Consider the following 21,624-nt stretch of genomic DNA (forward strand, 5'->3'; position numbering starts at 1 on the left):
ACTTCTTCCAATCTGTGTTATTCTGTTAAGGATAGGACGATGATAGGAAAAGTAGGAAACGAATGGGAGTGTTTCAAGTTTAACGTGCCTCGAAAAAGTAAACTCGATGGTTGTTCCAATCGAGTGGAAGAGAGATAGACGCAGCGCAAGCGTACAATGAGCGTAACGGGACAAAGCGTAACGGGACAATTTTTCGTGCGTGCAGCCGGCGTTCATCGATTTATTAGACGTTGTCACGTCAAAAAATAATAATCTTAGCGACAACACACAAAAAGCTGTGGCGGAGGAATATTTTTTTCCTGTAGCGTATTGGGAATATATATATGTATATATGTATATATAAAAGATATCCCAAAACTCAACGTCAAGCCGAGAACAGTATATAGAACAAATTATTGTGATTATGAATCAAAAACTAAAATGTAAAAAACAGTTGTAGTTTTAGAGTTATAGTTATATTTATTTAAAAGTTTTTAAATCCCAAACCTCACCCAATTTATTAAATACCACGACTAAAATATTTTGCTATCAAAAATAATCCTACAATTGATAACAATTAAAAATAGAATAAAAAATGCTATACTTAAAAAAAAACAACCAATTCTTTGCATGACTTATGAGGCAAAAATTTTTAATCGGGTAATTTTGACTATTTACACCGTAAAATTATTACTTTGCTAAAAGTTACTTAAAAAGTTAATTGCTGTATTTCGCCATATTTTTAAAATAAAATGCTAAGTTAGCAAAGTAATATTTTTACAGTATGACTAGTCCAATGAACCAGATTAAAAAAGGTTTGCCGCATAAGTTTTCCAAAAGATTTTTTTCTTAAAGGTATACATAGAATGTTTGATTTTATTTTGAATTGTTATTTATGATTGCGTAAAAAAGTAGTGTATCTAATACATTTGTGCATGTTAGGGATTTAAAATGGTTTTAAGAGAAATGCCTATAAACGACACTTTTATAATTTTGGTATTTTGTTTAAAAATAGTAATTAATTGGCCTATCAAATGTTCTGGATTTTACTTAGAGTTCTGGGACATTCTATAAGTATAGTTTGTGTATTCAAAAAACATGTCAATATGAGGTTTGGACAATTACATTATCATTCTGAACTTCATATCTTCGTGTGTGGTTTGTAGTTCCAGGTGTTTTAACAGCAACCTTGCATCACCAAAAATAACAACTGCCTTCACCGAGAACTCGCAAACTTATTCATAAATTCAAGGGAGATATATATATATATATATCTCCCCCCCCCCCAAGCGACCTCTACCGCAAACATGGTTCTAACAATGGCAATTATTAAAGAGCGAGAATAATATCTAAACAGTGAGAGCAAGGTAACTTGTTGTGATAACTAATTACCTACTACGTACTTAAATCATTCATATGGAAAAAATAGACCATAAAATAAGGAAAAAAAATTTCTAAAATAAATCACGTGAGAAACACACATAGGCTTTATATTGACCACAAACTTTATACAGGGGTGTTGACTTTATGATCCAGCTCAGTAATTATTACTACCACGGGCGTTATACAAGCGATATTATTACCACAAACACAAATAAAGGTTGGCCAAACTTAATATAACTTTATTAAATTTGCTAGAGGATTTCAATGTTAAAGAAAAATTGTAGTTTTTTCATAATAGTTTCTCTTACAAGAATGATTAGGACGACCTGGTCTACAATACTACAAAGGTTTAAGAAACACTTATGCTTTAAATCAGTGCTCATAAATAAATTAGTCATGCGGGGTATTGGTATCAAACCGCAGACCAATTTACCGTCAAATGAACGCGGACATCTTTAATAAATTCGCGTACAACGATCAGCGGCAGTGTAAGTTAATTAGCGTTACTTCAACTAATCAGGTAAACCACTAACAGTCTGTGTGCCTGCTCGTAGATCTTCTACCGAGCTAACAGCCAAAACAAATTTATTATTCACCACTTAGTAAATTCACCATGCCACGTGTTTAGTAGTAAAAACAAACTGTTTTCACAGTGACCTATTACTTATTTGCTAGTGATAAAAATCTTATGTATCAAGCACAAAGCTGTTTCAAGGGGATCCTACTGTTCTTTGAACCCCAATTTCAGTCGTTTGGATAAAGCGTGTTCATGCACATTTATATTTGTTTTTGCTACTGCAAAGGTAAAAAGCTTCTTTTAAGGTTAGGTGGGTTACATAAATAAACACCCCATAAGAATTAATTCTTTACGCCTTCCCCGGAGGTACGGCATTCGCACGTCCAGGTGATAGTAACTAAAATGACAGGTTGGTCAGGTTACAGGTCAGGTCATCGAGATTTAAAATACCTTAAAATCGTGGCAATGCATGACATTCCGCTAATATTATTATTATTTTTTACTCTAACCGCAAAGTTGATCGAGCAAGAGGAGAACTTTAGAAATATGTTAGGTCTGTGAAACTAAGCTTATCGTTTTAAAAGTTGTGTACGATGAACAGGTTTAGCAATTAAAAAATATTATATAGGCTACAGAGATACTTGTGAACTAAAATGCTTCCCAAGTCTGAAATACGTTTTGAAAGTTGGGGCTGAACAACATATATTATAGGTAGAGTCCCGGAAATTTCGCGGATTATTCTGGCCTCAGGATAGAATTCAAAGTTATAGGTGTGATCGACACATGTTTACTTTCCCATTGGTTGATTTCTTAGCGAGAACATTTTTATCCTTGTTATTTGGCACTAACTGATTCGCTTACTTCTCTCCTAGCTGGACATCGTTGGCTTACGATCGTAGAGGGGCGTGTCCAGATAACTGCGGTCCAATCATGAACACAGTGCGACAGTGTGGAGGTTTGCATTCTAGCTTGCGACTAAATGAATCCGCGAAAATTCCGTGGCTCTAATTATAGGTAATAGATAAAATATTGTTACGAACGCGAGAGACCAGACCGCGATGCCAGGTTCGGAGCTGGCTGGCGGCCCTGCACAGCCACTGGAGTCATGCGCCGTGTCACGTGGCCGCCACTGACGTAAGGCATGCCACGCGCACCTGGCCGGATTACAAGGGTCGTCACTACCCCCTCCCCCCTGCCGCCCAGCCTCGGTGCTGTTATCTATCGCTGAGCGGCCTTGGGAATCCCGTGGGCCGCCGCGCGGAGTGGCGTGAACGGGCGACGCCTTTATCGATGTTTCAAGCGTCGGATCGGCCCAGGATGACGCGACTCGTCACAGTCGCTCTCGTCGGTTCGAGAAGGGCGCCTCAAGTACTTAAGCAGCGACGCCGGCCTCCGCGGCAGCTCCGCGAAGGGGAAAGCCGCGAGAGTGCCGCGACAGTTTCGAGCGAGTTCCGAGAGTTCGGAGAGTTCCGCGAGCGAAGGGATGTGTGACATCGGCGAAGAGGGTGAGAGACATCCCCCTGAGAGTGGCGCGACGCGGAGTTCGACTAGATCGCGAGAGTGCGACTACTGAGTGGAGAGAGAGTGTGCGTGTTTGGACAGGCGCGAGGTAAGGGGCGAACCACTGTTGAGCCTAGCTCCATCGAGGAGTGCGAACTGTGGAACTTGACAGACATTGAGTGACTTGAGAATAATCATTTTTAAGTGCCAGTGATTTGTGCTCGGACAGTTTTAAGTACAATTATTTATCATTAATGCAAATATTAATAATCAATAAAACTGTAACAAAACTTAATTGGGCTATCCCTTACGAACCCAGTTCTCCCTCACATTAAAAATCGTAACAATATTTAAGATGGCACACAGAGCGTCTGAATTATGTTTCATGAAACGAAGTTCTGCATCCATCGTGAATTTTGTCGCTGTCGAAAAATTGTTTCATTGAAATAATTGAGGATAACACCTTTATTTTTAACATACTCTTGAGACGTTTTAGTATCTTCAATGAAATAATTTGCTACAGCCACAATATATGCGGTGGTTGTAGAATATCGTTCAATCAAACGCAGTTCAGACGTTCAATGTTCTAAATAAAATATTTTTTCTATTATATACGATCAAAATGTGGTTCAGCCCCAACTTCATATACATTTACCAGACTCTGGAAGCACTTTATATGTCGTGTGCAAGTTTTCAACTTATTTTGTCGTGATGAACCTGCAGCCAAAGTTTGTCGGTCGAATTCAGACTCACCTCGTACATTATAAATTACTGGATGGCAGCGACAAAAACTGTCATTTATTTAGTTATTAACTTTTTCTGTGTTAACCTAGCAGAGCGAATAAGCACTACGCAATTCGCACGAGTTGATCGTAAAGCAAAGTGTTGGCATCCACTGGCAAACCTCGCTAACCCCCCTCCCCATCCCCCCTCTCATGGGCCAATAGTCACTGCAATGAGTTTAGAGACCTAGCTGCGTGTACGTAATTTAAACAAATGGAAAATAAAAGGGACTAGTTCGCCGAGCGAGCTTTTACGTCACAGTGACGTTCATTAAGTAACCTTCGCGTGAAAAATTGCTTAGTCGTTTTCAGATAACTGTTTGACTGCACTCCAGCGTGTGATTAAGATTAAGTGACTATTTCACACAAAATGATCACGGTATAACTTTTGTAGCTCTCGTATCTGTGTTTTAAAAAATACACTATAATTAGATTTAAAATAAAACGCAGTATTATCTATATACATCACACAACATTTTTTTATTTAAATTTAAATACCGTATAGTTATACATAGGGTATTTTCAAAATCATTTCGATAGGGAAATGATTTTAACTTTTTACTAGAAAAAGTTACATCCAAGAGAAAACCCTAAATGATCTGAATTCCTACAATATAGACACATCAAGTACATTTATGAAAAATACACAAATTTCAGAAAAAAAAACTTATTTATTATTGAAAAACTTCATTCAGAGCTCCGCCTACCTGACGCCTATTAGTATTATTGAGGAAAAAAAATCAATTATTATTTAAACAACTGACAAGGCTGAAGCGAAGCTCTTCATAGTTTCGCAAGTCGGCTCATGATATGGTCGGTGTCACACGCCGAGTTCTTTATATTATTATCTTTTCATTAATATTATTTCATGGCTTTTCCTGTAAATTTATCACAATAGTTATCTTGCATTTTGTGTTCAGCCTCCAAATTTCTGAACAGATATTTACTACATATAACATAATAGCGGTCAAAAGTTACTAAAAGCTCATTATTATAATTACTTGCGTGACCTGTTAAAGTTTTAAAATAACGTTTAGTAAAAACCTGGTGAGAAGTATTGTAGTCCAAAAGGAAAATGCATTAATAAAAATAAATGTAAATTAAATTAAAAAAAACAACTTGGCTTATGATACTGAGCCTTAAGAAACAGAATCCTAGTTTCGAAATGCATTTGTCTATGCTAGAGGTCTACAGCGTAGTTTTTATATTATTCATAAAGTCACAAAAGGTAAATTTGTAGTGTTCTGAAGAAACTTTCCAGGTGATTTTAGAGAGAATTATATGCACACTGCACGATCATTGCGGTTAAAATGATGACAGAAACTTTGATAGAAAAAAAATTAGATATAAAACACGTTTATTTCTTCAGACTACATAACTTAAGAATGAAGAGTGATGTAAAAAAATATTATTATTTAATCAACAACATGTTGTTTATTTCATTTTATTGTAATTGTTATTATCATTCATTGAGACGGTTTTCTGTAAATTTATCACGATATTTCTCTTGCAGTTTTCGTTTCGTCTAAAATCTTTCAACATATATGTACTAAATAATATCAAATAGCGTTAAATATTCTCGCAATCATAATCACTTGCTTGGCTTTTTTTCCAGCTCGAAAATAACGTTAGAAAAATATTAGAGAGTTGTTGATGCAACAACAAATGCAAGAACACTATCAGAATTAATTTGCAGTGAAATCCCTTAATTTATAGAATCGACAAGAAATGAAATCACCAAAAATGCGCGTGAGAGCGAAAGTTAAGTGAAATGATGATTTTTTATTAAAGCAGAATATTATTTTTAATTATTCGCTAAAAAAAGGAAATTAACTATATATGTTTTAACATGGCAAGAAATTCGACTGCTCCCCGCACGCTCGTATAGTATGATGTGCGACTAGAGACGATGTTTCCACGAGGAAAGACGTTAGGAGAAAATAAGGACGACGTCTTCCTCAACCTTGCAATTTCTGAAAACTTCTTCCATTTGTTCCCGTAACCCCAATTCCCAAGGTTCACATTGACTCGCAGACAAATGAACAAGCGCGCCTCCCTCAGAGGTCCTTCGCTTCCTCCCTCCCTCCTTCTCTTCCTTAACGGACCTTCCTCTTCGCCCGAGCCGTCGCTGAAGAATAGGCCAGCCGCTTCTTGCAGGAGACGTCGTGTCCTCGCAGTCGGGAGAGACGTTTCATTAAAAAGAGGACATGTTTGCGCAACAATCGAGGGAGAAATTTCAATAGAGAAAACTTTTTAGTGAGCTTGTATTTTTATTTTTTTTTTAACCAAACCGCTGGCAGGGTTGTTATTACAATGCCTGGCACTGAAAAAAATTCCACGTTAAATTTACGAAGAACGCTGGTTACGAATTATCCAAGTATGTTAACGAATTTGACGAATTTATCGATATCTTCGTAGATTTACGGGTGCTAAGCTCACCTACTTCGAAAATGAATACAAAATATTTCAAGACAAGCAAAATATTTCAAAACTGGTAAAGACTACTGTAAAAAAAGGGTGTTGTCTGTAAAGTCGGTTTACGGACGATAATTTTACGTGATAACGTCATAAGAAAACATTGATGAAAAATTGCGTACCTTAACCTGTTTGATATGATAGATTTTCTCGCACGGTGGTTGGCCGGTTCTTGCACGCTCGGCTCAGGAGGAACGAGACAATGAGTCATGCTTTTTCGTGCGTGCAGTCGGCGTTCATCGATTTATAAGACGTTATCACGTCAAAAAAAAAACACGAGTATTTATTCCACTGCATGTCTACCCTATTTATAACAAAAATTACTAAGTCGAAAAATACGGCGGGGTGGCTATAGGTATTTAATTACGAAGAATACTCAATTCTTCGTTTCAATGCCTGTAAATTTCCCGATATTTTTCACAGTTTAACAGCGCCGTGTGAACTCAAAAAATAATCAGCAAAGTTGAATATATATACGAGTGAGTGTTTTAGAACTAACCAGTGATGTTTAACATCTAACCTCGGTAACGAGTAATTTCATGTGTTCACATGTTGTTCATGTTGGAAATAAACTTATAATACGAAACTTTGACACGACGTTTAATGTAGAATTTTAAAAATAATGCAGAGCGTCATAAATATACTGATAAAAATATTCGTTTTTCAAGTAACAAAATTTCTGGACGCCAATCATACACATGCGTTCTGAGCCTGCCGCTAAAATTCACTTCTGGAATCAATCGTAAACGTTGCTTGCCACCATTACGCGCAGATAGCAGCACGAAACAAGGAAACAGCACGAAAAATACTTAAAAAATTCCTAATCCTCGGCTTTGGGCCCGATTTTCGGCACTGAATTTCGCTAAAATACAGTCTTTATTGTTGAAATTCATTAAACAGATAATACTATAAAGTTTACGCACATGATAGAAGTTCTACTTCTGTGGAATTACTAAAATATTAACCTGAATAATTTTAAAACACATAATATAACACTAAGTATATGTTTGAATATTTGATTTTTGCTTAAACGACTGAAATCAGCTTGTAAAATACTTCCCACAAATATACCTTAACGTTATTGAATTCATTAAACATTATTATATAATATTATAATGTTATAAAAAGTAAGAATAAGAGTTTTTTTTACCAATGACAAGATTCAAACCACGTTTTTTGAGGTCATCAAGCGTGTGCTCTGTCGCTGTGCTACTGAGCCTTTTGTAAATTAAGAATGAGGTAAAGATCGCAGGCTTTCGCGCCCATTGCTTGAAGTTGCTTGGCTTTTGGGTTGTAGTCACGTCGAAGGTAATGATGACTCCATTGACGTTGCAGTCGACATCATCAGGAAGCAGTAGGTATACTGCCTTCGCAGCAGCTACAACCCAGAAGCCAAGCTATTTCAATAAATTAAGAAGGAGAATATGTATAATTACATTATAATGCCAGTTTTCTTACGTATTCTCAAATGTGAAATTAATTTTTACTATGACTACTATAGTTTATAAAATATATTATAGGGTAGTTTCACTATAGTATAGTTTCGTTTGACACACCAATATGTTTGGTATGTCCCCTAATGTTTACGAAAGTAACTATATACGGGTTTATGTTGCTACCATCTTGTTAACACATTTACGTTCATCGACTTCCGTTCCCTTTTCCCGAAAAATATTTGTACCAAATGCCGTATACCGTGTTCTAAGATGTTTACACATCAAAAATTAATGTTTTGTGTCTTAGAGAATCATCGCATTTGACAGTGGCACACCTCATTAGCATCAACTAAGCTGGTTGTATCCTCGGAGGCAGTGGTTATTATGACTGCGTTCATGAGACGTGCACGTCACTGAAATTCATGGAGGTATTAGTCTATGGATTTAGAGTCTGATCTAAACAGGGAGTGACCACGTCTGCACGATTCAATGATAACCGGCTGAAGCAATTATTATATTACACCTAATAGTCTGCATCATGTTGGCTAGACGTCCAAGACATATGCTGAAGTGTAGTGTCTGCATTGCGGAAACGGTTTTGAATGAACCTACCTAGTGGAATTGACTGTGTTTAACGAAGGATATTCTAGTTCATACTTCAGGTATACGTATATCACCAGACGTGGTAAAGCACCATTTCCGGAATGTATTTGGCGTGGCAATATGGCAATGACGAGGTAAAAAAAAAAGTGACTTCAACTATGTTACAGCATGTCGTCTCTTGACAATTCCTAACTTAATGGTCCTGATGCTGAAGTCACTCTTGAAAGGAACTCACTAGAAAGAATCGTAAAAATACCATCACGAAGTGATAATTGTATGTTATGTGTATATATATATATATATATATATATATATATATATATATATATATATATATATATATAACAACAAAACAGCAAGGAATCAGCATTAAACTCCTTTATAAGGATGCAGAGGGGTCGTTATCATTTGACTTTAGTTATTAACATAGCAAAGTTTTCCGTAGAATCTTCAGCACACTTAAAGCCTATGAGTTGAAATAGTCATTCTTACACAAAAAGTTAATTTATGACCAGATAGTCGTAACATTTTCTCGCTCTTATGACTGGAAGAGTTATTTTTAATTGCACGATGTCGTCTCCCGGTGAATCACGAACGTTAACTTACACAACACCTACAGAAGCAGCAGCAGTAGTAGCAGCAGCAGTAATCGTTGTAGTAATAATTTTAGTAGTAGCAGTAGTATCAGGAGTAGAAGTATTAGCAGTATCAGTAGTAGCAGTAGTACACTGTTAAATATATTCACCTTAAATTTGCGGCGAATGCTGGTTACAAATTATCCAGGAATCTTCGAAATTGTACGGGTATCTTCTTTAAACTACGGGTTCTAAGTTTACTTACTTTGAACATGAATCCACAAGGATAATTTTGGTATAGTAGAAAAACATTCTAAAAATTGTTAAGATTCCTACAAAAACACTTATTTCTTCTGCGTGTTTTCTTACCCCATAAACAGAACTCGAAAGTCGAAATACGGTGGCGTAGAAGATACAGTTATTCGTTTATTTGAGGTAGAAAAGTCCGTTAATCTACTGTAATTTCTAACAGTGTAGCAGCTTTCTCACTGACACAATCACGGGCGTAACGAGCTTATACCGCCAGTCGGAGCCAGCAAGAAGTCTTCTTCGCAGACGCGAACAAAGTGCATACATCGAAGCCTTACTAACAGTCAAATTATCTCGCGATGAATAGCTCTTCTTCACTAATGAGCTCTGATTCTGGTTGGAATCCCGGCCAGATCTACTTCCGGGTGTTACGAGGTTTCCCGGAAATGGGTCAAATGCTGGGGTGGTTTCTGACAACAGGCCGGACATCTTCCTTCCACAATTTTCGTGCTTTATTTTTTGCGTTTCCGTCTCAAATGACATCGTTGTGGAAGAGGGGTTCAGCTCAATGAATAAATTATACATACAAACACACAGACGCAGCGATCTGCAAAACTCACTTTGTTTTGGGTGAACCATCTGGAAAGTAAATATGTGTACCCCTGAACGACACTTTTCATTGGATCAGGAGCTATTTAACACACCTCGGAAAAATTGCTTCCAAGGAAAGCTATGGAAGCATCTGGCCCAATCATATGCGACCCGGAGAGAAAATGGAATATTCCAGCAGCCAATGAACACACGACATCGATTTATCATGTAAATGTTTGTGGATTCTAAACTGGCTCCAGGAAATAACATGAATTTTTTAGCTCTCTCCTGATTCGGTGACTACGGGTCTGGCGTCAACAAACTCAAGCCTTCAGACGGTACAAAAATCATAAATAATTATTAAATTTTTTCCTTATTTTGTAGCTAGGGAATTTTTTTTGGATGTTTAAAGAGAAGGCAAAGCCAAATGTAAGAACATTAATTTGACAACCATAGCGATAAATAAAGTAAACTTAGGCCTATATGTAGAGACCCGGAAATTTCGCGGATTCATTTAGTCGCAAGCTAGAATGCAAACCATCACACTCTCGCACTGTGTTCATGATTGGCACGCAGTTGTTTATGACCGTGAGCCAACGTCGCCCAGCTAGGAGAGAAGTAAGTGAATCAGGTAGTGCCAAATAACAAGGATAAAAATGTTCTCGCTAAGAAATCAACCAATGGGAAAGTAAACATGGGTCGAGCACACCTATAACTTTGAATTCTATCCTGAGGCCAGAAGAATCCGTGAAATTTCCGGGTCTCTACCTATATGTATATTTGACTCAGTGATTCATCGGTAGGGACATATATTTTTCATGATAATATTTCGAGACAAGCTGAGAGTTAAAACACTGAGTTTATTTCAGGTACATAATAACAGTTCACACACGAAAAACAACCATTCAGTGTGTAAGCAAACGCGTCCAAAATAATTGTCTGGCCAAATAAGGCACTGGTTTCTCTTGTAGAAGGTCACCAATTACAAGGAAGAAATTGGTGGTGTGGCGTAGATATACCTTATTGCAGTATAATAGCGTTTCATTTAACCTAACTCGAATCCAGAAGACTGTGTTATTCCTAACTAATTTTTACGCGAGTATTTTCTATAAAAAACGCAATAAGAAAAATTATCAGATAAATATCTTGAGATTAGAAATTAAATTTAATGCCAGCAATAATCTGAAATGAATACTGAACACTGTACACCCCAGATTATAGTAACAATTACGTTGTGACCCCTAGTCACCAGTGGTCGCTAGACATGAATGGTTTTAGACTTATAAATTGAACGTTATTTAAATTATATTATTTTTAACGCAACGGCAACATATTAAAAAAATATTGTGGTTATTATTTTCATGTAATTAAATTTCAAAATTTACTGTAAGTTACGAGTCTTACATTTCGTTAAGTTGGCAAACAAGTTAGGCGTTGGTTACTTGTGTAGGTATATTCTATAAATATGCACATTCATTAGTTTTAAACATTTGTTATGAAATGTAAGATAAACATGGCAACGTAAAATTAGATAGGATCTGGATTTGTTTTAAAGGCTTTATATTTACGCAGCCACTGAGGTCCGCTTATATGCCGCTAGAGGTGGGGACGTGAGGAGCAGTGACGTCACAGAGTGTCAGCTGTGAGCGAGTGGGCTATGCCATAGGCAAGGTGCTGTGGCTTGTATGAAGTCCACGAGCATCCTCTACACGAGCAAGCCCGTCTACAACAGTCCGAACCTGTGGGCGGTCCGTTTCCTTATCCTAATGGGAAACACGTCTTTTTGTCTACAATTGTGACGTCCGATGTCCAGATATGCTGAATTAATTACTTATTTAATTTTATAGGAATTTTATTAGCCATTTAAATTATATTTTTAATATGTTTGTTTGTACTATTTTTGTCAACGTACACGCTAGTAAAGTTACTGTATTTGAATGTTTCTTTTTAGATATATTTAGCAATTTTTATGGTCAAGTAGATTCGTTGCCTTATAATGCTCAAGATCTTGACATTAAAGTTAACTTTGTAAATTTTCATTCTAATAGTTTGATTTCGCCCCTTCTTCAGGTTTGTTTAACGTCTTTTAACACCTTGGTTTTTAGGGCATCCCTTTGAGATTAGATGTGTATTTAAGAGTTATTTAAGTAAGTATTTGAACACGTAGACTCTACTCCCAGCGGGATGTTCAGAATGTGCTTACTGTCTCCGGGAGCGAATCGTGACCACAAACTGCGCCACCCTGCTTGGAGGAGTGTATATGGGTTAGCAATAATCGCGGTGCTGCAGTGGCAGCTGTTTGTTACCTCGGGTTACCACAACTGTAAAGCGACCTTCACGGTGTCCGACTGCTACTCGCACGTTCCCGCGCAGTTTCCCCGGCTTCACCTCCGCGCGACAGTTTCCAACAAACTATTCAACGGACCCGAGGATCGGACCCCACCCGGCGTGTCCGTGCCCACACCGTCGCGAGAGGCGCGGTTCGCGACGGGTGTGTTTGATGTGGTCGCGCCACCGGAACTTCTCGCGCGCACGCCGAACAAGGCCGCAGCACGGAACAAATCACGTCACAGGGAGCGGAATGACCTGGCGTATCCTTTGACGCACGCTCGGCCGTTGGTTGGCTGCGTGGTTACTGTGTCCGGCAGGTCACTTCCACCCTGCGAAACTCCCCTACATTTTAAATAAATATATATTTTTTTTGCACGAGCCAAACTCCTCGAAATGTTTGACGCGTGATCACCTTAGCTCTCGGTATACGGAATTTGGTGGTACTGATTCCGTGAAAACGGACCGAAAGTGTGTTGTCACAAAGATGGCGGACCCACGTGTAGCAACACAAACCCGTATATAGTCACTTTCTTGAACATTAATGGACATACCAAACGCATTGGTGTGCCAAATGAAACTATACGATAGTGAAACTACCCTGGAATATATTTCGTAAACTATAATGGTCATAGTAAAAAGTAATCCGAAGTTTTAAAATACCTTTTAAAACTGGCATTACAATGATTATAATAAATATTCTCACAACGGTAGAGCGACCGTTTGGTAACTTCAAGAGTATGGTTATAATCTCGTCACTGGAAGTTTTTTTTAATTTTTTCAATAATATTATAATATAATTATAATGTTCAATCAAGTCAATAAGGTTAACGTTTTTCTGTAGGAAGCATTTACAGATTGATTCAATTCGTTTGATAAAAACCAAATGTACAAACATATACTTAGTGTTATAACATGTGTTTTAAAATGTTCCAGGTAAATATTTTAGTAATGCCAATATAAATATAACTTTTAATGTGTGCGAAAACTTTATAGTATTAAGTGTTTAGTGTTTCTTACACGATGGACAGTATTTTAATAGGTGAAAAGCCGGGCTTTTATCGGAGCCGTTTCTAATAGCATAAAACTTTCGGTTCTTTCGTAGTGCTAATTTCTATTTGCGTTTGATGGAGGCAAACAACGTTTACGGTTTAGGCAGTGAATTGTAGCACAGCTGGCGCAGACATTATGTGTGATAGCCTATAAGCATACCAATGTTTTGGTATTTGGAAAGCGAGTGTTTTATTTATCAGTTTATTAATCACGCTTTGCATTAGCTTAAAGAATTCTAAATAAATTTAGTGTGTAAAAAAGCGGTAATCTGAAAGATTTAAAATTACGTATTATACCACTAATTATTGGTATGTATATTTGTTTTCGCTTAAACGACAAAAATCAGTCTTAAAATACTTCCTGCGAACGAACTTCAACCATATTTACCTGATTCAACATTTAAAATTTAACAGTAAGAATTAACTACAATTTTTTTTCTTTTATTAAACATGGTGTCGAATATATTTAGGCAAACACTTTATTGTTTCTCTATACAGTATGACGAACGTTGCGCTACATCTACTTTTCAATGATAACTAAGAATTGTCAAAATTGTGTTACGTGTATTTTTACGTTGTCATTTTTCTTTTTATGACCATAAATTATAACTTTAATACGTTTGGTATACCCCCTAATGTCTACGAATGAGACTTTATACGGGTTTATGTTGCTACACGTGGGTCCGTTATCTTTATAACACATTTCCGTTCATCAACTTCAGTTCCACTTTCACGAAATTACTACTACCAGATGCCGTATACCCATATGTTTATATATACATATTATATATATGTATATATGTATATATATATTATTGCTGCGATCCTTTCGTACCCCTTCCTTCAAAGCAAAGTGTCGCCACCGCGCCGTAACGGCGTGGAATTGCGAAAACGATGAGGTAGAAGGGGGGGGGGGGGAAGCGAGCTGGCTGGTGGCGCGATCAGGTGAGAGAGTTGGAAATCGATACCCTGCTTCTAGGAAGTGGCGCGCCTACGCGGTGAAAGCGAGGAACTACGCGGCGTAGGCGCCGGCAACTTCGAGTTCACGCCTACCTTAAGAGAAATTATACTTCGCCTTGGTATTATTTCGGCTTTTTTTCTTAGTTGGATACTATTCCTGTATGGACTTATTACTCAATTTTATGACTTTCAAATTCACAGGACTTCGCTTTGACCACCTGCCGAAGTCAAAATTCGTGACGTAGTGGAAATATTAGCTACGTAAACTGCTGCCGCTGTCACAATAATACGTTATTAACTCAGTTTATTACATTATTGAGCCTATTCTTTAACATTAAAAGATAGCGCAAATAAGCTCGAACAGATTGTATTTATGTCTGGTCATGCCAATAAAAAAGATTATATTATCTTTAAAATAGGAATTTTTTAAAAAATATATACCGAATTGAAAATGGTAATGGGGAGGGGGGAGGAAGGAGGTGTTCCTACTTTGCCCCGTTCCACAATGGGAAACGTAACAACAGATGAGTACCCACAAGTTATTTACGCTTCACTATCCATCTGTCGCTTTCATAATGCACGGAAACGTAACGAATGGCAACCAGTAATATTTAATTTCATAATTACTAGAAATTAATTGTTTGAAAAAATAAAGTGACCTACGAGAACATAACATGGTCAGGATTTGAGATATGTATAATGAAAATTAATCGCATAATAAGGATAAAACACTAGATATTCATGTTTTTGAAACAATTTTTAACGTATTTAAGACGTAAACAAATATCGCTAACACCACGGTCAAATACACGTCTTCTGTTGGTCACACGGAGTAACGTAACCGGAATAGCTGGGCGTTGCCGAGCTTATCCGCGCGGTCCCGTATCCGCAAGCGTGGCATTGTAGATAATACTTTCCGTGATATCCTTCTCCGTTTACGTGATCCGTCTCCGTTTCTGGATCATTGTAGAACGGCCCTTAAGGGGCCCGCATAGCCAGGAGTGTATTTGTGTTAGTGAAGCGGGAAGATAAGTGCGACGGTCGCTGGTGATTCTAGCGAGGTTTCGCCTCTAAGAGCAAAGGCTATGGTCTGGCGCGCAGTCTTTTCGTCGTGCATTGAGCAGCTATGAGATTTGAGCGGTTACCATAATACAGTGCCTGAAAACTATTACGAAATAATGCATTTTTAAACATTTTAACTTTTTAAAAAGTAAAGTCATAAAACTAATAACGTTAACAGAACTACTCTTCCGCACTAAGCGAATTTCTAAATGGTTTTCGTAAACAGACACCACTCATATATCTAGAGCAGTTTTCAGACCACGTGTTTTTTTCCGAAGCTCTGCACACAGCACGTATGCCTAGATGGGCGGGGTCCTTAAGGGCGTATGTCCCGGTTTAGGTCATTCTTTTATATCGCTTAAACTTGTATACTTTTTGATTAACGGGACTTCAACAAAATAAAAAAAATAAATTGTGCACACTTTTTGCATTATTAACTGGCAAAGTTGAATTTTTTTTAAAACATTTTTGTTCAGTATAGATAAGGAGAACCAAACGGAATAAATAGCAGGAAAATTTTGAGTTTAAATGAAATGCTGGTATATACTGCGTGGCATGGTTTAAATTTCTTTCAGAAAATTTAATTTAATGTAGCACTGTAAAATAATAACACTTCTGAGGAATTTAAAAGGCTTAAAAAATTTTCCTGGAAGAAATTAAACTAAATCAAATAGTGGCCAGTAAAATTTACTTTAAAGCTAAAAAGTTACAGTTTTATATTCCATTTCAATCTCCTTGTCCATACAACACAAAAACTTTGCAAATGAAACTTTGGTAGTTAATTGTGCAACAAAAAAGTATGCGATATATATTTTTTAATTTGGAAAAGTTGAGCCACTTAAAAAGTCGGAAAATTTAACCGTTATGATCTGTAACGGGACATACGCCCTTAAGGAAACCTCGCGACAAGCATCTCACCACCTCTTAGACCAAGTGTCTGGTCGTGCTATCGTCGGCACGAGAGAGCAACATCCCTGTGGTAATTCAAGAGCATCGTTTTCTGCATGGGCTTTGGAATCAAATAAAAAAAAAATATCATGGCCTATCGGTTAAGATGTAAGTCTAGCCACGTGTTCCTCCTTAAATATTAAACTTTATTTGGACTTTTTCAGCAGTCATTTTGAAAGGTACATATTCTATATTTTATGAGCAAAATATATTTGAAGAGTTTGCAAATAAAGTTTTATATTGATTTTATAACATTGCACGCTCGTGCACCCTTTTAGCATTAAAGTATTTTGAAGGTATTTTTAGTAATTATGTCGAACGTAATCCCTTTTTCATTACAATTTATATTTTAGTGACCAACTACTCTACAACTGCCGGATTACCCCTTGGTACTTTTTTTTTTTAATCGTATAAACTGTACATAACCTTACTCTTCCCTTTTTTATTCTCGCACTCGCAGGAGACAAAAATTTCACCGAAGATCAATTTTCACTGTAGAACAGAATGCATAAAAAAATATACGTTTTTGACACACCCTACATGTGTAAGTAGATTTCGAACTACCTACTTATTCTAGAAATGTTACCAACGATCACCATAACTGACAATTTTCTGTATTACAAAACAAACTTACTTAAGGGGAAAACATTTTTCTTAGGAAAATTTCCACTAATCACATTTGTGACGGGTGTAACTTTGTGACACTTAAAAATCAATTCTAAGTAGCACATTATATAATTTTAATTCCGGTATGTATGTGACTATCATTTACATTTGTATCCAGGTGCAGTTAACTTTATTGTATGGTAGTTTGCCTGGGGATGTTATGTAGCACTACCATAAATAAGGAAAGAAGTATTATAAATTGAGATATATTATTATCGTCTGATTAAATTTTATGTTTTAATTAATGTAAAAATCTCTAGGCTCGGTTATGTCACTACAATATCGCACAAGTAAAGAAAGACAAATTGTTTAGATTGAGTCTATAAGTGGTTAGGTAATAGGAAGGGAAAATTAACTTAGTGAACAGAATTTGTATGCATAACCTAAAATGAATGCAACCGTGCCAGAATTCTTTATTTAATTCGATAAAACTGTCAAATAATTTTCAGCAATTTGAGTGATTTCTACCATGGCGATAGATTTATCTTCGTAATTTTAATTTTTTTTTCTCGCCTTTAAAAGCATGTATAAATGATCGTAACGGTCACCAATTAAGGAACAAAGTCATTTAAATGCAAAACACAACTGCATTTAACGAGGCAGTTGTAAAGAACCGCTCTTCATAAATACTTAACGAGCCATGCGTAAAGCAAAGTAGCCGTGAATAGTCAACACGGATTATTATTTTTTTTCCATCCTACCAGGAAAAGAGAGAGAAATATAGAGAGAGACAAATAGAGAGAGAGAGAGAGAGAGAGTTGAAAGACAGAACTTCTCTGCAGTGCGCGACGTACATAAATTATTAATGCAACGTGACGCCTGCGAAATATAGTCATTTATAATACACACTGCGGCCTAGGAATGACACTCCGTGGCTGAAGGAATAATAAGCGAACTGTCGCAGGGAGAAAATACATGTAAATTGAACGATTAGAATACTTCAGTGGCACATTACGTATTCCTCCCGTCTAGGCATGCCGGCTCAGATGTAGGATTTTTCAAGATTTTCGAGATGTAAAAACATTTTATTCAAATTTTTTTTCCTTGGGGAGACTGTTATTTTCAAGGTAGGAAGAAAACCGCTGGCATGCAAATTTCTTGCTTTCGGTTTTTTCAAAAGTGTTAAAACGTAGGATCATATAAGCCAATAAAAATTTTTATTGCTCAAATTCAGTCAAAATCACGTTCTTCAAACCTTTGACATTATGCATTAAATCCAGAAACTTCTTTTAAACGCTAAAGATTTTTCAATTCCAGAGTCTAATATTTAGAGTTCACAAACAATCAATTTCTTCAAGCATAAACCAGAATATAAGTAGAAGTCGTCCGTCCTATTCTGAAAGTCGTCCTAAGCGAAAACACTAAAAATATCAGAAATGCCATAAAAACAGTAAAAAAAAATATTTAATACGTGACTAAAATCTAACATAACATAACATAACATAAAATAACATCGATCAAGTTTGAACAATGTGTATCTTGTACGTTTACTTTTTTTAAATATGGTACTTATACCTTTTGTTAACACACGCTATGTAACTAACTTATTTTATTGCTGCTTCGAAGATATATTTAGAAAAAAGGATCTTACAATAATTATATTTCAAGCTTTAAATATATGGCAAGCTTGGCCTGTTGATTACGTTAAAATTGATAAAATTTCTTTATAAAAAGTAAACATAAGTATTATTGAAGTTGCATTTATCCTTTTCCCCAGAATACACGCAATAACGCGAGACACAAATGCACGGCTAACGTACCCATGTTGTTTCACAATCGGGGCTATTGATGGTATCATTACACCTCACATTAAATTGGCCACATATGTGCAGTAACGAAAACAATTACATGAACAGATAAATATAATTAACTAACTATGAAAATATATAACCGAGTGTTTCAGTACTTGCCAGTGATGTGGAAACATCTAACCTCGTTAATGAGCATATTCATGTGTATTCATGTTGTTTATGTTGAAAATATACTTATTGTATGGAACTTGGACACAAAATTTAAAGTAGGATTCTTAAAAAAAAGAATTCATAGCGTTTTAAGTATACTGATCAATAAAATTTTCTCTTTTATAATATCAAAATTTCTAGACACGAATCACATATTTAATTTTTGCGCCTCCCTCCTCTCCGGCTAGAATTCGCTGCCTGAATTGTAAGTAAACGTTGCTTACCACCTTCACCCGAAAACAAACAAAACAAACTATAATTATTATATTATATTATAAACGGTTCCGATAAAAGCAAAAACCCTGGTTTTGGACCGATTTCGTCAAGAAATTTTTTTTAAACACTGATCGTCTGGTTAAAATTCACTAAACAGATAATACTATAAAGTTTCCGCACACGTTAGGAGTTATACTTCTATGGCATTGCTAAAATATTAACACGAAACATTAAAAAAATATTATAACACTAAGTATGTGTTTGTAAATTTGTTTTTTCTTAAATGATTGAAATCAGCCTGTAAATAATTACTACAAACAAATATTAACATTATTGAGCTGATTAAGTATTATTAAATAAAATGATTATATTATAATGTTATTAAAAATGGCAGTGACGATATTTGAACCACGTCCCTTGAAACAACAACTGCGCGCTCTACCGCTGCGCTACCGAGATTATTTATTATAATCGTTATAATGCCAGTTTTCTTTCATATTTTAAAACTTTTTCACCATGGATATTTTAGTTCACCAGATGTATCCCGGGGTAGTTTTCTTACCATAATTTTTCATTTGGCACACCAATTCCCGAATTACAAGCACGTTTACTGGGATTATAGAACAAGAGAAGGCTCTTACATTTGGAATAAAGTTGTGATAAATCTGTTTTTTTCCTCTGCTTTCTGTTTATATTAAAACTTGAGGCAAAACCTCAGACAAAAAATATACTGTCCGAAAAAACTGTCTGAAGATTGATATAAATATATGTTTTTCAGTGAACACAAATGGTATACTGAAAATAAAAAATAAATAAATCATAACTTGCTTCTGAACAAACTAAGTTTAAATAAAGTAAGATATTAGTCATTGTCTGTTTTTGGAATTGCGATGCCTCAGGACTTGTTTTTTTCCCATACTATTTTGAATTACACAAATACGGCCTAAGGCAAAAATAATTGATTAAATTCTAAATGAGCAATCCCAAATGAATTATTTGTTGATTTGATTGTAATCAACTAGATGATTAAATATAATTAGAGAACAATGAACTTTTTGCCGCATGAATATTTATATGTTAAATCAATACTTTTTGGCTTATTACTTGAACAATATAAATATATTTATCTTAGCTAGTAAATTGTTTGCAGGAATATTTGTAACAAATATGAATTTTTTATGGAACTAAAAAAACTAATGTTTACTCACCTTCATGTTTAAATATTGTTAATTGTGTAGGTCAAATTAAAATTATTATGTTAAGCGCACATTGTTTTTTGATTGCTTCCTAATGCACGTTGTTTATCTTTGCTGCAAAATAATTGGCTATGAAGAATTTATATCTTATTTAAATCCATCTTACATGTTATGTTAAAACAGTTTAATTTCTACTACACCAGTCTTTCTCTACAGTACGTACATAAAACTTCAGCTTTTACTGCAAGGTAATATATTTTCACCTTGATGTTTTTTTTATTACGATGTAAAATAAAACTTTCTGAAACGCTTTAAGACTTAAATTCTGTACTGGTTTGGATATTAAAATTTACCATTTTTGATGAATATTGTGAAAGTATGAACGGTAGAAAAATAATGATAAAACATGAAAAAGAAAACTCATGATTTCACAATCATACGTCTGAAACCTCTGAAGGAACTATGAATATAATGAATGCATAAAGGAAAATGGTGAAATATGCAAAGAATAAAGAATTTTTTTTTGCAGTTTGAAACATCTGAATTGAGAAGTGAGTTTTTGCCATTGACTTCTTGCTGAAGTTAATGTGTAATACAAAGAAATATTTTTAATTTTTATTCTATCATAGGAGAGCTAATTTATTACGGTTTTTGACGAGAAGAATTTTATCATGCACATTTCTCGTCCAGCGAGTTGTCTATAAATTAAATGGAAACTGAATTATTCACGAGCAACTTGGCGGCCGCGGTAGCGATCTTCATTATGCCTACTCGCCGGCGAGCTTGAGAGACACAAGCCGAGTGTTAAGTTCCGCAAACGTCACAGTTTAAACTGACATGCATAATTAAATGTTTAAGCCCGGGACGGGAAGGGAAAATCCGGGCGGAGTGGTAATAAATTTCTCTCTTTAATTCCGACGCGCAGTCACACGGGATAAGTACTTCGTGGAAAAAAGGGACTGAACTATGATCTTTCCCTCTGGGCGGGCTTTAATCTCTCTTGTGTCCTGCCTGCCGGTGGTGGTGCGGGGTGGGGGGAAGGGAAAACGAGACTTCCAGCAAGTCTCGAATTATTTCCCCATTCTAGAGGATTGCAAATTTAATGCGCGGCCCGGCGGAGCAAAGTGGACAAGAAGCGGCTATGT

At 36.1% G+C, this 21,624-nt stretch overlaps 1 protein-coding gene across 1 annotated transcript in view; it reads right to left on the bottom strand.

The window, feature by feature from the left end:
• The window catches only part of LOC134535395 (lachesin-like), a 69,844-nt gene that overhangs the window by 38,000 nt on the left and 10,220 nt on the right, over positions 1–21,624 (bottom strand). The window lies entirely within an intron of this gene.

The sequence above is a fragment of the Bacillus rossius genome, chromosome 1 (genome assembly GCF_032445375.1).
Source record: "Bacillus rossius redtenbacheri isolate Brsri chromosome 1, Brsri_v3, whole genome shotgun sequence".
Taxonomy (NCBI): Eukaryota; Metazoa; Arthropoda; class Insecta; order Phasmatodea; family Bacillidae; genus Bacillus; species Bacillus rossius.